The sequence below is a fragment of the Bombus huntii genome, chromosome 10, assembly GCF_024542735.1.
Source record: "Bombus huntii isolate Logan2020A chromosome 10, iyBomHunt1.1, whole genome shotgun sequence".
NCBI classification, from domain to species: Eukaryota; Metazoa; Arthropoda; class Insecta; order Hymenoptera; family Apidae; genus Bombus; species Bombus huntii.
The window spans coordinates 286,703-300,646 of record NC_066247.1 but is presented as its reverse complement, the minus strand read 5'-3'; the positions used below and the strand labels follow the sequence as shown (position 1 = coordinate 300,646).

Below are 13,944 nucleotides of genomic sequence, written 5' to 3'. Positions count from 1 at the left end.
AAATAATTACCGTCTCCTTTTATTCGTTAATTTGCCCGTTACAAAAAGTACGACGGTAAGCTAACTTTTCAAACAAGATACTTGAACGAAAGTACGCCATTTATATTCAATCAAATAAAGTAATAACGAGTGGATTCGCTTTGAAGCAGGCTGAAATTAAATTCAGTTTGAATTTGAATCTGGCATGAATTTAACATTGCGATCAATGATCGAGATTTCAAGTGAAAAAGTAAAGCAATTTTCCAGGACAATATTCCACTTGAAGTAATTAACAGCTTATTCAATAATTCTGCAAAATAAATTCTATATTACACACCAGAGCGTTATATTATCCATCAACGTGCAAAATTTCGAAATGGTTAGTATATACAATACGCGTACTGTACTGAAATTTTTTTTACAGCGAATATGAAAATCATTTAAGAGTCGAAGAGTATTACTATCGCGTAAAAATAGATTTTTTTTTATAAACCGCGCTCGGTTTATAAAACCGGGAAGTCATAGACTTGCATTTTTCGTAGAAAGTAAGTTTCATCCATAATTAATTTCGTTAAAAACAGAAATATCGCTCGTGTTTTACGCGTCAGATATTTCTGGCACTCGAAGGAACTCCGTCCATATAGTCCTGTAACCCGGTCAATAATCGTGACGCTTCGTTGCTTAACAAGTGCAAAGATGCTTGCTAATTCAGCGTATAGAGGCAAACCAAAGCGAAAGTTTATACGAAACGAGTGGTCGTTACATGCAACCAAGAGCGAGAGTTTTGCATCGACGAGTAATGTCCTAATGAACTATATACGCAAATATATATTGCGAATAGCTTTAATACACCCGTTTATCGGAATCCGAACTAGACACGGACATAGGATAGAATTCCAAAATTCGAAGAACAAACGACAGGGAAAATTCCAAATACGTTGTTACGAAAGATGGATTTCTGTTATTGGCAATGGCTGACTTGTCAACGAAGATCGTCGCGTGGTTCGTTCGCGAAGAAAAGGAAGATAGAATGTCGCTTTTCGACGAAACGAGACAGAAGAAGGCACGGGAAAGAAAATATCTGAGAATTAATTGCGAGAAATTGGAGAGTTAGTATCGGTCAGAAGAACGCAACGTTACTTCGTTTACTATCGTTATCTTCGAGTTGCACGCGTTCCACAAGGTATATGATCGCGCGAAATAAAGTCAAAAGAGAACGGTCCAAGTTCGATAACCAGTCATCGTTTCGAAATGGAAAACTTAATAATTTGCTATCGCTGGCGTTAACGTAAAATTCGCATTAAGATCTCGGAGAAACCGACAACTTTATTACGAATTTCACGGAAAACTACGTTTTATGGAAGACACAACCATCGCTCTGTACAAACTTGGCTCTTACGTAATCTTATAGAAACTAATACGAAAAGAAGCTAACATTTCATTAAATCGTATAAATCTCGTAACGGTTCGCTGCAGACGGTGGGTTTAACTTTTAATCCGAATGACAGAAAGAGTACGTTGGGTAACGCGTACCTAACGGATGCCTACGACAGAAAAGGCGGCAGCAATATGCTGAAAGCGCAGAGAAACGTGGAACGATGGGATTGAGAAACGTGAAATGGTCGTCGCGACTTTCAATTTTCCAACGAACGCTTTTCCTCCGAACCCTTGTACCACGACAAAAAAAAAAAAGAAGAAAGGAGAGACAAAAGCAAAAAAAGGACATCGTAATAACGTTAAAAACACGGTGGAACGTAGTCGTGTAAAATTAGCGTTTACGGAAAAATATACTAAAATAGAAGATACTTGTATCGAAGATAGAAATATACCGAACACTTTGAATTTAGAAACATCTCTCGTTTCTTTTTCTCGTGCATACATACTTTGGTTATACGACGCTCTAACATTTGTGCAGAAATTACAAAGAGAAGTTTAGATATTTTTCTCCAATTTCCACAGGTACGGACGAACGAAACGATAAGGAGATGCTGTCGTAAAATAGCATAAACCTACGTTGATATCAGTTGCGAAATTGGATTAACGCGATCAAGGTGATGAAAGAATCGAGGTAAGTGGGTCACCACGCACGGGTCGGCATTGTACCCGATGTGCATCGTGGGCGTAATTGGGCCGATACGACGTTGCGACGGCGTTACCTTTAAATTAGCGTAATCGTGTAATCCGAACGGGGAAATTTCCATTTCTCGTTTACTCCGGAGTAACGTACAGCTTCGATAACTCGACCACGGCAAAGATACATGCACGCGTTCTATCAAATTTTCAGGTCATTTAAACGCTACGATGGTTTGGTCGATTCGACGTTGGAGATCGTGTTTCCGCGTTCCGATCGTGCTCCATCGAATCTTCTCTGTAAAACGCTACAAAAAGCAACATGCTTCCCTGATCAGCTGGTCGGGGATCGGTTTGCTCCAATGTTTTGGTAAAGATTTTGTTTCTGAACGTCGTTTCCTCCTTCGAGAATACAAATCGTATCCCGTGGCAAGAGAAGTCTCTACGGTTTACGATGCGAACCCGTCGTTCGAAGGACACTGGTTTCCTCCAACAGCATTTACTCAAATACGCGTCTTTGTATGTAGTTTGGCAAACAAGAGAAGCACCATTAAACGTTGCAGCGTGACTATGTGGATCGCTTTCGAAAAGAAACTGCGTTTAGTAGTACGGTTAGATCCTGGACTAAATATCCTCGAGTACAGGATGCAAAAGTTGTTATCCGATTTACGAAAAGATATAGAACGTATCGATAGGATATTTAAGGGATCAGAGAAATTTTCTAATTTCATTGCCTCGGGTTATGATCGAAAAGATTTCGCGGAAGACGTTCCCGGCATGGGAATCGCGTTAATAATCACGTGGAAATTCTCGTAGGATTTCAGCGAAGAAGCGAAACGAAGAGACGAAGCGTGTCTTTGTTCGCCATTATCGAACTCGGCGAGGACCGAATAAAATTCAATGAATCCCCGCTACGTGCGTCTTTCGCAGTAGCAGTAGCAGTAGCAGTAGCAGTAGCAGTAGCAGTAGCAGTAGCAGTAGCAGTAGCAGTAGCAGTAGCAGTAGCAGTATGTAGTACGTAGCAGCAGTAGCAGTCGGTCAAATTGCGTCTGGCATCGATCTATTGACTCGGGCATGTGCTCCCTTCTGTCCGGAGAGGAACCGGTTTCCGGTAGCTGGTTCTATCCACAGGAAACATCGTGGTTGCGAGGGGCGTAACTCGCCACGAACCGATGCGATGGATCCCTCGTTCTATGGTTTATGAACATGTACGATGGACACATGGTGCGTTTGCGATCAATCTTATCTGCACGCATGCGCATTATATGCATAGAAATAAAAAAAGAAAGAAAATGGCAGCAGAGCGAAAGACGGATAGATAGGCAGGCAGAGAGAAAGGGAGAAAGATCATGAAAAAACGAAACGAGCGCAGAAGTTATCGAGAGAAGAAAACGCAGAGACGACGAGAGTAACGTAATCCGTCAGTCGATTTTACATTGCATCTATCGTAACGGAGTAAATGTCCTATTCGTGTGATCTCGAACGATATGATTTTATAGTGCGTTTATCGTGCACGTTTATCGCTCAAAGATACAAATTTATCGCGCTAATGAAACTCGATATAATATCGTTACAGATAACGTTACCAACGTGACGATCTACATATTATTATACGTATTAAGTTTTCTTATTACAGACAATAGATATAGCATTTAATATTTCCACGTATAATCTTATCGAGTTAAAATTTGATCGAGATCATACAGCGCGCAAATCGATGAAAAGACTATTTACCTAAACGATTCTATCGTTCTCTAAAATATTCTAAAATAATGACTTTAAAATAAGGTATTTTAACAGCCTTGGATATTTGATACAGCCACGCAGACGATACACGTTCAGTTTCCGATATTTCATTGCTATTAGTGAATCGTTTAGCAGCGTCGATATGATGGAATACGGTGTTACGTCGTATAAAGATACGATGAATGCGTATATGATAAAAATAAATCTCTCTCTCTCTCACTCTCTCTCTCTCTTTGTTTTCTCTCTTTGCACGAAATTAATTTGGTTGTTTACCAAAATTCGCCCGGGGAAAGCAAAGAATATACCACTGCGAGTGAATGGTGAAAATAGGCTTGTCTCGGTACACGTCCTTCCTATACATTACTCACTATACGCTATACACTACACAATCTCTATCAATCTCTCTCTCTCTCTCTCTCTCTCTTTATCTCTATCTCTATCTCTATCAAACTATACAATCCTGTGCGACGTGGTTCCTGATCTACGTGGTGATTTGTACCGTTCGGGGATTTTGGCTAGATAAAATGAAAGACGTTTTTTTTTCTCGTGAAATTGGCATCGTTGAGAACTTGGCTCGCGTATTGCCGGATAAGAAGGTTTGGAATAAAGTCCAGAAGCTTGTAAACAATGCATGCGACGTACTTAAACGCATACACGTGGAAAACATTCGTATTAAGCGCGTTAGGAAGATGTCCGGGACAAAATATTGCAACCGATCCGACATATACGTGTAACAAATAGTATCCATTTAGTCAGAAGAAGCATATCGTTAAACGCACTTTTCACGTAAACTAACAACGTTGTCCGCGATGTCGAGAAAGCTTTTTTAAATGGCATCGTCGACGACAAATTATTGTTATCGATTGGATCAAGCAGTAGCAGTTAGCTAGGAGACGATATTAACGATGGAGGAGGAATCAATTGACCTAGTTGCACGTGCCAATCCTGCCTGCTTGGCTACCACCAACTAATTTAACTATTTAGGCAGCTATCTACTCGCACACTATGCTCGCCTAGGTTCAACGGAATAATGCTTTTGCACGAGAGACACGTTTTATTTCTACCTTGTTTCTTCTTCCTTCTTTTCTCTTTGAAAGAAAGACGAAACTCGACGAAAGTCGTTTTTCGCACAAACCTTTCGTTCACGGTAACGGCACACACGAGAAGAAAAAGAACAAAGATCCGAGTAAACATAACGGTATAAAAGGTAAAACGATATGTCGTCTTATCGAAGATCGCCTTATGTCGATCGCAAGGGAAATATTTAGGGCATAGCAGCAGTGCGAACAATAGCGCAAGTTCGATGCAGATGAAGGCACGTTGTTAGCCGCGAAGCGTGGAATGCAGCGGGAGGCTTTAATTAAATTAGTTTAGGAGCACCGGATTAACATTAGTTGGCTAATTAATGTTGCGGCCAGCTGACTCTCGGAAATTACCTTTTTTGCGTAATTAATAGCCGTTGGAACAAGCTCTGCAACAAGAAGCCTCGAACGTACAAACCGGTGATAACTTACACGGGTTATTCCACTTATTAACTGTCACTGATAATTTCTAACAACTCGTTAATTACTCGTTAATTACTCGCGCGAATGTTTGTTTTCGTAAACACAAAGGCATCGTTATTCTCGGATCGGGTCAAACAGCAATTTGACGGAAGACGAAACGTTTTTTGGTAAAACTGGTCTTACATTTTACGTTTTACGTTTGAAGGCATCGTGTCTTCGTTACGAGAACATCGGAAAAGTTTGACATCTCTTTGCCACTTTTGGCAACAGTGTCGTAAATTACTCCATAAAGCGAGCAAACTTTTATCCTTTACCCCACATCTTAAGCGACCGACAGCCGGGCAAATGCGAGAAATCAGTCATCGATAGCTGTTGTTTTCCATCTTACGAAAACCAAAGTGGCGAAAATCGGACGAGAACCAAGAGTCGTAGTCTGGCCACCACGCACGGTAGGAGCAGTGGTACGACCACCGGCCGCGACAATCAGATTCAAACCAGTCGGTCGTAGAGTACGGTTCTCTTCCGTCTCACGAAATTCAACGGTCGTGGTCCAATCGGCCGGACACGACAGGGTAGTTACATACGAACAGTCCGAACCGTTCGAAGTTCATACGAAGACATACGAAGTTCGAGGGTCGTGGTCCGACCGCCGAACACGACAAAGTCATATACGCACAGTAAGTCGTAGAGTACGGGCGTCTTCCGCCTTACGAAGTTCAAGGATCGTGGTCTGACCATCGGACACGACGTAACAGCCGATATCTTGTATCGTATCTAGAACGGACAGTCTCTTAATAGTGACGCATCCAATAAATTCATACGGTACACCTTATAATCAACTGTCCGGCCTGCGACTCCTTTCCTCCGTCAACCCGCTCACAACCGCGAGTGTTCGTAGGCGTACAAAGTTTCATCGAATATTCTCGATCGATTTTTGCCGACTCTCTGGCTCTGAAGGCGATATTAACGCGATATAAGTGACAATTAAAGAGAAACGAACGCATCGCGTTCGGCACTGCAATTCGAATCTCCCTCGAATTCCGCTCTTTCCCATTCCCTCTCAAATGGAATAAATCTCGGTTATGCTCGTTCGCAATGACGTATCAGGGACATTGACTCGTGTGAAATTAGTCGCATAAACCCGAATGAAAATACGTCCGAGTACGAAACCGACGTTCGATACGGCTTCCAAACGGCGAACAGAGTCTAAATATTTATCGACTGGCGGGTGCTCTTGTACAACGTTCGAGTTACGCGTTGTCACCATTGTGTTAGAAATTTTATTAACATCGTCTATACTCTCTGTTTGCTAAATGGCGGGAATCGCGTGTTTTTCTATCGATCTCAAACGATTAAGTAATCGCGTTTACAAGAGGGATTACACTGCCGACGACCGATTAAATTATTTACATCTGTACTTCTTTCATCATTTTGCAAATCAGATCTCGATCGGCGAAAATTCGACGTGGCATTTACGATGTATGTGATGGAAAAGCAACGATGCAAACTGCGTTTAAGATTTATCATTCTTTAACGGTGGTTGTTACAACGAATGACCCTTCCTCCCTTCTTTCGCAATCCGTATAAGTCACCAATCAGAGTTAATACGTTAGATCCGTAGATCTTTGTTCAATACAGTGAAAGATACTAGAGTGCCCCCCAAAAAAGTATATTTTCTATCATTACGTTGCTCGAAATACATACGACGATGTCTGCTCTATCGAGTGGATTTTATAATGGTTTTGTAAGGAAGAACCCCAAAAGATGCCTAGTTGTTCGAGACGTCTATACGCGCTTGCGCAAACAAAAAATGAGTCTGAAACGTTCTAACGTTGCTGACGAGATTTACGCGTTCGTTACAACCATTTCGAGCGTTTAGCTGTTAATCGCAACATCACCCGAAGATGCTTCGATCTCTAGTGCTGCGCGTACGTAGCAAAAGATGTCTGACTGCTGAACACTTGGGAGAATTTCCGAGATGTAATGAGATTTAGAGTTGCTTGGTGTGCGTTAACTGAAAAGAGCGAAAATACGAGCGAAGATACATTTACTTTCTACGCGAGAAAATATGGAAAATATGGAAAATATAAAAGCATATGGAAATGGATTTATGGACGGTAATATACTTGGGATATCGAAGGAGTAAAGCGTGAAGGCATTTGAGATGAAAAAGAAAGAAAAAACAACCAAAGAAAACTGAATATCTTAATATCAATTTTAAACGAAAAACAATGAGAAACGAGAAACGAAGACGTAAAACTGCTTTGCGTCTTTTCTTCTGTACAAATCGAGTCATTTATCCGCCGATTTTTGAAACAAAACAGGCAAAGTTTTTATTTTGAAACGATTCACTCTATTTAGTTACTCCGGATGAATGTGCAATGTGCGATAGCCGACCGTTAACGTTTCTATATTAACGGAAATATATGTATTGTACGATCACCGGTTCTTGCATGAATACACCAATATATCGATTATATTCGCGTATATATTAGCTAACGAATGATATTTACTATTCCACTCGTCCGGTTTAACTTGGCGATTCGACAAACGCTATTTTCTATTGCTATTTAGCCGTTTTATTCCTCTCAAGTATGATGCGAACTCGTTTATCATTCTTCCGACGTATTAATCGAAGGAAATTGATCGATAACTGTTTCTATTTCTCTTTCTTTTTCATCGTTCTATCTATACCATTACGCGGTTTTCTTAATTCCAACACACCATACACGAGTAAATTGCGCGAAAAGTTGCACCGATCGTTTAACCTTACGTTTGCAAAAAGATTTCGTTTTTCTTATTATCGCTTCGATCTTCAAAAATGGTAATCGTCTCCTTACAACGATTCGAATCGTCTCCTTAGAACGATACAAATATCGAGAAAGATGGGATATTGTACGAGAACAGTATTTCCAGAAATAGAACAGAATAGAATAGAAACGATCTGGTAATTGATCCCAAAGACCAATTGCTCGATTAAAGCAATTGAGAAGCAAGTCCTGTCTTGTATCATTCAGGCCAGTGTATCGTTGATAACATGTATATTTACATATATATTTTACTCGTCGGTTTTTAACGCAAAAGAGTCGAATCCGTGGTCGAATCACAAATATAGTCGAACAAGTGTTAAATGCGATAAATCGACGAAAGACGGTCGAAAACGAGGAAAATTTCTAGATCATCCTGGACTAAAGTGGTATTCTCTGACCCATTCTCTGGCGCGGTTTCATCGAGTTTAGCGGATACATATGTTCGAGCACGCTTCCGAAAGTCGCGCTAACTAACTGTTCTATTACCGAGTCCTTTGTCACAGATAAATCACAGATTAACAAGGCTATCCATGTGTTTCAAGCCGAAACTGTTTCCTGTATCTGGTATTTTCCAATAAATACACTGTCTTTCTGTCAATTAAATTAATTAAAGCTCAACCTTTAGGAAAGTTTTTCGATTGCGAGAAAATTCGCAGAGCGTTTCACTCCCCTTTCCGGTTCGTCCTCTTCTACTCGTACCAACGGCTTCCTTCCTGCACTTCAGAGTTCCTACGCCTTATGAATGCAGCTTTAGCGTAGCTCGTAGAAAAAGTACTTAAAACTTTTACGGTTCGGCTCCTTCCGCGACAGTAATTGAAAAGCCTAGCGGAGTAACCAGTCACGTTCAAAAATTCAATTCTTTGTTCTTTTCCGCTAAAAGGGCAAATATTTTCCAAGATTTCTGGCTAATATAACTCGGTAAGTAATCGTTGCAAAAAGACCATTTCAATTTCAAACGGATAGATGTCATTCCGAGGATACAAAACGTATCTTTTGATATTTTCCATCTCGTTAGTCGTCGTTAATAACGGCGTGAAACGTCGAGCCATTATTTTCATGGCGTCGTACGTCGCGTCGCGTCGAGAATTGATTGGCGAGACGCGTCAAAGAATACGATACGACGTCCGTAAATAAACGTAGAATCGAAACTGCTTCTTGCATACTCGTGACACGATAAAACGCGAGTCTTCGAGCCTCGAGCTATAGCTTCGGTGAAATACGATAAAGAGCGAAGACAAAGGGCGAGGAACGGTCGAGGAAGCAGAGGCGGCAACATTTCATCCAGAGATGCGAAACACCGGCAGCACCGCGAGAGAACGGCAAACAACAAATTTTCTACGTCTTTCTTCGTTTTTCCGCTCTACTTCCTCATCGATAAATATCGCGCCCGCGCTCCAGCTCGCCGCCCGTGCTACTTCCGTTTTCCACGGCAATGGTAAATACAAGCGAAATTTTCAACCGTTCCGTCAAACGTTCAAACCGATCCAGTCCATCTAATCGAGCCTGCAATTATGTATTAACTTCAACTTGGCAAACGTGACGGCCCACCGGCCAAATACAATGCAAAGCCTCTTTCGAGTAAACATTCAAAATCAAATTACCCCGACTACTTGCAAATAAATTTCATATTTATTCTAACGTAAAAACGTTTGGAGGAACAACTCTAACTACGCGTTATATTTTTCGTATAGTTTCATATTATTGAATAACCAAATTGAATCACCGGTGGCAAGTCTAACAAAGAATAACAATGGAGATAAGTTGTTGAAACGGACGCTTTGACGGATGTGCAGTTACATTACTCATATGAAAATCGAAGAATTAATGGTAAATACCGATTAGAAGCGATATTTAATACCTTCTCATATCGATCCTCCATGACCGTCTTCTACGAATTGAAACAGTTTATTTTCTCTTAAGATGAAATAATTACATACTGTATTTCCTTGTTTAGTAGTCAACCGATTAGTTTACATATATGTTTGCGTTCAAATTCTATATGCGTATGCACGTACGTATACGACGATTCTTGGTACACTCCGTAAATACGCATACCCATTGATAAACCAAGTTCTAAATACAAATTAGTTACGGTTCATTACCTTGACGCGTAGCATATCGATCAACATCGTCACGTTGTATAATCGGATTTTACAACCCGATGGATTCGTTTTAGATTCGCGTTTCGGTGCACAGAGGGCTAAGTATATAAAATAACGACATACACTATCGAAACACGTTACTAATTAATGTCAAAAATATTGCCATTATCGTTTTCTTGCGAATTTATTCGCAGAATAAATATAGTTAGCTTTATCAAACCCAAAGAAGTTGCATTCCTCGCAACTGAATCGCAAAACTAGACGACGTTCCCTGAGAGCTAAGCAAGTAGCTAAAATTTCCGGAATTCTCGGCATAGCGTTACGCGATAGAAATGACGGACAGGGTGGTATCGGAGACGCCTGGTGAACGAACGTAATACCGTTTGGCTTTTCTCCGAATCTCGTGTGTCTAGGATTCGAAAACGTTAACGAATCGCGAACCAAGAGATATTGGAAATTTTTCGTTTTCATGCAAAATTTGTGTCCACGTTTTTGTCCAATTTTCGCACGGCATTCCCTATACGGCGTTCTTTTAAATTAACAAAACCATGTCAACTACAAGAAACAGTTTGGTATTTATCCGAAGCGGCGTTGAATATACGAAACGTAGTCAGTGCCTATGTAAAAGACATTAAGAAGGAATTTGTTGTTAGTTCTAGTCCCGGTAAGCTCTGCGACAGTCAAGTTTCGCGAAGCGGCCCGAAGAGAAGCCAACGCCGCATCCCATTTCCCAAGTTTCAAAGCGGCAAGGTTTTGTTTTTTCGCGCGTTGTTTGCGATCCGTTGAAGAACAGATATCCATGCGGTCGATGCTACTCGTTTTATCACACGACAGATAAAAGCTAATTTAACGTTAACAGGCGACGTTTGACAAATTATTATTTATTCGACGCATCGACCAGACTAATAACGAAAAACCTGTGGCTATTTCGTATAATTTATACCGCATTTAATATTTGCCACAAGGAACTTCATGAAAAATAAGCAGAGATAACGATAAAAATATAGGAATCTATAGATTCGAATAGCTATTTACTATAGTACGTTATTCGTATTCGTATCGACGGCAGAACGTTCATTTATCTCTGTCACTTACACGTATGCAATTGAAAATGAAAGCTGAAAGCACACAGAGGATACTATACATCGCGACATCTTCCAACAGAAATGGTTCGTTTCTATCGTATCGTCCGATGACGAATCGAAAAATGCCGGTGGAGAGTATTTTATATCGCCTTCAATTATCTGCGACAGATGGTCGGGCGAACGCAGAGAGACAATGAGAATAATGGCAAAAGAACGAACGATCACCTTTTTCTAATTAAAGTCCGGTTTCTATGGGCACTTTCAGACAGCGTAGCGCAGCGTCCTTATTATTACATTTCCGTGTTCAACTTTGAGAGAATCTAATGCAACAACAGAGACTGCGAAGCAAGAAAAAAAGGCACAATGGGCATAGAAGCGCGGACGAAATCGACGGAGCACGTGAAAAAGTAGAAAAATAAACGAAAGAAAGCGAACAAAGGATACGGAATGACGTTAAACCGATAAGGATGGTCGATGCAGCGGCTATAAATGAAGCAGAAAATAAACCATTGGATATAAATGAAAGTTAAAAAGAAAACGGAAGAAACGAAGATAGAAAAGGGATAGGAAAGAACGAGATAGAAATTGGAGTGCGAGATACGAGAAAGTAAAGAAGATCGGTAGATGGTCGGGTTTGCGCGTCACTGTGAGTTTTAATTTCAACTCGGACCTATCTTCGTTCTCCGCATTGCCAACTGGTGTGATAAACGATGATGCATCGAAGCGCAAAAATATCGAGTTTAACGAACTCGAATTAGCGTAGAACTAATGAAACGAAGATCTCGCAACGAGCGATATGAAATTCCTCGTTCGCGTTTCTTTGCATGCTTCTTCTTTCCACTTCTTCCAAGTGATTATCTTTTTTTTTTCGCCAGATGCGTTGATTATGTTTTCCAAAGAAAGTCAAGGTAATAAGACACGATTCTTCAATTAAATAATTGGAAATTTTGCAACGCCTGTTTTGTCTCTTTTGCTTCACACATGCTTCGGTTTTATAACACCGAACGATACGATGCTTCGTCACTTTGAAATTTGAAAGCATCGTTAAAGCGTCAAGAGTATCGATTATAGTTTATTTCGCGAGTAGACACGACGAGTTAAATTTTTACGTGATAAAAAAAATCAGTACCCTCGAAACAACAGTCATATATCCAAAAGTCAACCGGTTCGTTCGTATCAGACCGAATCTCGCAGTCTACGAGTCGGTCATAAACAATTTTATCGTAGTTGACAGATTGTTAATGACTTTATGGACGAATATGGGCGACGTTCGCTACAATTCCGATTCACCTTCCATATAGTATTAAAATATAAAACAACGACCGGTATTACGCGTGGTGTTCACGCGAAGGTAGCCTGGTATCCGATCAAATATCACCTCGAGTGGCCAGGCATTTATTGCGCGTCAAACGCCACCTGAGCGACAGGTGGGTCGGGTACACCGGCGCGGGGTTTCGCGGGCTTCTGTTTTGGGACCGATTCTGTGGATCATCGGCTACGACGCGGTGCTTCGTTGTCCCATGCCGCTTCGTGTCCCCGGACACAGGCATGATGTGTTACGCTGGCTTCGCGTTGGTCCTGGCTGGGGGACGCTGGTGGCACGAGACACCGCGTCACGGCTAGCTCGCCTTCACTTGCGTGGAGCGTGCTATACGCAGGCTGGGCCTCAGGGTCTCCCTAGCCAAGTTGAAAGCTATATGGTTCTACGACTGGCCGCGTAGGGGAGCTCCTTCGCCTGGCCTGTGTTTGGATATAAAAGGGGAGGATGTCGAGGTGGGGCTTTGGATGAAATATCTGGGCCTCACCATCGACAGCCAACGCCTTATGTGGCCTGCTGCCGAACAATCTGTGGGTGCGAGATCGGAGTGCGCCGACTATACGAGGGACTCGTCCGTTCTCCGGTCCTGTACGAGGGTCCGGTGTGGGCAGGGGATCGGATGGCGAGTCGTCGCAGTCTGCTTTTGCTAAGGAGTCTACATAGAACGACCGCCATCAGGACCATAAGGGGATACCGGACGGTATCTCATGCGTCGGCGTCTGTCCTGGTAGCGTCTCGTCCGTTCGAGTTCCAGGCCTTGGCGCTTCGAAGGGCGTACGAGAACATGAGAGGCCCGGGCTCGGGCGACTCGAGATTCGAGGGGAAGCTAGGCGAGAGGTATGGGAGCGGTGTTGCTCCGACCTACTAGCCGAAGATCAAGTCTGTGGCTGTTAGATCGGTCCTCCCAACTGGGAGGCTTGGAGGGACCACGGAAGGCTCCCGTTATCCTTCCGGATGACGCAGGTGCTCGCAGGATATGGAGTATTCGGGGAATACCTGCAGACAAGGGTGAGAACTTCTCACCCTTGCAGGGTTCCGCGCCGAAGGGCGGCGTTGCGCCTCCCTAGGTGGTTACAGGGGTCGTCACGCCGAGGAGATTCTGAGGTCTCCTCGGATTTGCACGACGGCCCATTGAGGGTGGCGCCTCTCAATGTCCAAATTCCTAAGGAATGCCTGCCTCAGAATGGAAGAAGACGCAGCAGTGCTCCGGCAGCGATTCGAAAGAGGTCCCGAAGCACCCCTGTTGAGCATCAGGCGGGCCACCGTGGGGTTTTAGTCGATAAGCCCAACACTAACCCGCCGTTTCCCAGAAGAGCGGCGGGGTGTCCA

General features: G+C 42.3%; 1 protein-coding gene across 3 annotated transcripts in view; it reads right to left on the bottom strand.

Moving 5' to 3' along the window:
* Nucleotides 1–13,944, bottom strand: part of LOC126870411 (disintegrin and metalloproteinase domain-containing protein 10) — an 80,954-nt gene that overhangs the window by 16,187 nt on the left and 50,823 nt on the right. The gene's annotated exons all lie outside the window — the stretch shown is intronic.